Here is a 3616-nt window from a genome sequence, read left to right as displayed (position 1 = left end):
TTTACTTGACTCTCTTTTTTTCTCTTAAGTAGGAAAAAGTGATGACTACATACAATTAGCAAAGTCACAGACTGGCTAACTTTTGTTCCTATTTCCTCTATGCTGGCAGCATGCATAGGATTTATGCAGAAAGTATGCACTTTACATAAAGTGACAAAAGCACTGAAGCAAAACAAACCAGCACACACACACACACACACACACACACACACACACACACACACACACACGGACACACACACACACGGACACACGCTCCTTAAACTGTACTTTGAGATCAAACACACACTGTGTTTTCAATACACATTATTGAGTATCTTTTTCCATTTCTGATCTCCAGTCCTTTCTTAGCCAAACTTGTTTGCATATTTTCTGAGAGGCTTCCATTCCCCTGCCTGCCATGGTTTGGATCTTGTTAATCAATTTTTGGTTACTGTAAGAAAATAACTAAGATAATGAAGTTATAAAGATAAAAAGTTTATTTTGGCTCACCATTTTGGTAATTTAAATTGGTGATCAATTGGCCCCACTGCTTTTGGGCTTGAGGTGGCGGATCATTGATTGAGCATATAGAAGATCAAACTGTTCACTTTATTACTGGGAAACAAACAGAGCATGAGGTGGGTGCTGGTGCTCCAAAATCTCACTCAAGAGCACCTCCCCTAAATAACCTAAAGACCTCCTACTATTGTATTACTGTTTAGAGATGTCACAGTTTCCAAAACTGCCTCCCTGGGAGCCAAGCCTTCAACCCAGGGGTGTTTGGGAGACCTTTCAGATCCAAAATATAGCAACTAACAAAATAAAGGAAGCTGTCTGAAGACAAAAGCAAAACAAAGTAGGCACTATATGCTTCTGACTGTTTTACGTTTTGGTTAGTATAGAGATAGTAGAAAGCCCCATCATTGCCACTGGCATTGGAAGTGAAGGAAAAGGATGGCTAAGCAATGTGCAAGAAATTCTTGGGTTAGTGAATCTATTCTGTGTAAAAATGTAGTAATGGGTATATGTATACATGTTGGTCACAAACCACAGAAGTGCACAATAGAGAACAAAACTAACATAAACTCTAGAATATAGTTAGTAAGATACATAAATATCCATTCATTAATTTCAATAAGTGCATCACAGCAGCATAAGAGTTAATAACATAGGGAACCAGAATCTACAGGGAGAGAATGAGGATTGTTGTGAAATCAAACTGATAATGATAAGCCATTTCTCTCGGATATTAATAGCGTTCAGCTTCCCTCTGTGACAAGAAAATTATGAATGCTCAACTCTACAGTAAATGGTACATAGCTTGCATATGACACAAGTACATCCTTTCACATATCCAAAATTACCTTTAAATTCTTATAATGCCTAGTACAGTATGAACACTTTGTAAATAGTTGTTATATTGCTTATGAACAGAAAAACACAAGTCTGTACATATCCAATACAGATATAATTTTGATTCCATTTATTTTTCTCCTAGTAGGGATTAAAACCAGAGCCTTTACCCTAAGCCATAGCCCCAAAATACTTATATTATTTTGAGATAGGATCTATCTTAGATGTTCAGGCTCGACACAAAGTTGCAGTCCTCCTACCTGAGCATTTTGGAGTGCTGGGATTACAGGCAGTTTTGATCTGTGATTGGCTGAATCTGTGCACATAAAATCTGTGCACATGGAGGCCAACTGTACTGTCCATCTCATTGTTCTGTAGATCTAAAACAGTACTCTAAAACCTAGTCATTTTCTTTTTCAAAGTACGAGGAGACAAAGAAAGAAGTATCTAATCGCATGCATTTAGGGATTAGAGAATGGCGATCATTTCTAGTAGCAATAGGTTTATAGACTAACAATAGGCATTTTTTTGTTTACTGCTAATGCTATTGCTGCAATTGTAAATTAACTATTATCATAAATGGTCATGTAGGTTGTAAAAGTAAATCTCATGGCTTTTATGTATGCCCAAAATGGGTTTTTAACATATAAATCGGCTCCCTTGTTTTGCAGTATAAATCCCATAAGATTGTAATGACATAGTAAATCAAGCAGTGCATTATTACAAAATATTGGAATTGTAATGGTTTGTTGGCTTTTCTTGGAAAATTTCCTAAAGAAGAAATGTAAAATTAAGGAAGTGAATTTAGTTACTTCCAAAGAAAGATAGTCTTTCATCCTCTTAATTTAAAGCAGAGGATTGAATGTGAAATAAGCACGTGTTCCCTTCCAAAAAAAAAGGAATAAAACTCATGACTGACACCACCGCTCTCAAAGTTGAGTAAAGGGAAGGAATGAATGGAAATTTCAGTGTAAATGTAAAGGAAAATATTGTGCTATTCCAAGTTTCTTTTTCCTCTCCCTCTTCCTGATTCCATGTGATTCTCTTTTTTACTGCTAAAAACTCAATGTGATCGACAGGGTAAGAAATTTAAAAGAAGTTTTTAAAAAGATTAGCTGACATTTCTGGAGATCCAGTTTTCTTGGGGCTACATCTGAGGATGGCTTATTGCTGGTAAATAAAGAGGTGGCGAAGGGAACCACGAGAGTGATAGTAGGAAAAATGTATTTATGTCCTCTGACCTCTCTACCTCTCTTCTTTTCCTTTGTTCCTCTCCATCTTCTGTCTCTCTCCTCTTCTGAATACACCTGAATTTATTTCTGAATATTCCCTTCCTTAGTGGACTCATTAAGCCTTTAATCACTTCCCAAGAGTCTGACCCTTGGACATCATAGTCTGATGAAGTTTGTATCCTCCTAGTTTCTCAAAATGGGGATTCAAAGCACAGGAAAATCCAAGGTTTGTTTGTTTCTGTTGTCAAATATCCTCTTTTCTTTCAAAGACTGACAATAAACAAATCTAACCAATTAGCTTATTGATTAGGAACCAAATAGTTGTTTTCCCCATTTCTTTTTCATTAGTTTATCTGTTTAAACTTAAAATTACTTTAAGACTGAAGCTATGCCTATATTGTGAACAATATATCTGATATTAGAACAGAAATATGGTATGTCTGATTTTGTGACAGAGTTGGCGATTCATAGTATACTTCCAGTCTCTAAAGCAATACATTCTACATAGAGAAAGGCATTACAGCCGATAATGCTTCAACCTGACAAAGCAATGAATATCTCAGGCATAAAACCAGGAATATTTTCAAAGAAGAGAAGACATAAATCGATACAGCTTACAACCTACTGGTAAAACAAGATTCATAAACTAAACAGTAAGAATCTAAATAATTAAAAGGAAATAAAATAATGTATCTTCCCATGTCTTTTTCATCACGGTTCACACCTTAAACCATTCTGGAGATTATTAATAAAATTAATATTTGTATCACAGCAATTTATTCTATTTTCTGCTACCAAAATAGCAAATATAATTGCTTCATCAATCCCATATTCTATTCTTTCTCCCATTAAGATGAAATAGTATTTTCTGCTCTGGGAAATTCATATTTATTTTGAAAAATTGATCTTTTCCATCCTTATAGCCACTTAATGCCTTTCAATTTCATTTTGATAAGTAAATCCATGTAATAGCTTACAAAGTTTGGATACCATGATCCTTACTTTTGATTTAACTTTATCTTCTAATATTTTTCACCCATTTTGTAACT

Source organism: Cavia porcellus, unplaced genomic scaffold (genome assembly GCF_034190915.1).
Source record: "Cavia porcellus strain 051 isolate PalLab524CR breed Dunkin Hartley unplaced genomic scaffold, mCavPor4.1 scaffold_18, whole genome shotgun sequence".
Taxonomy (NCBI): domain Eukaryota; kingdom Metazoa; phylum Chordata; class Mammalia; order Rodentia; family Caviidae; genus Cavia; species Cavia porcellus.
This window is presented reverse-complemented; position numbering follows the sequence as displayed.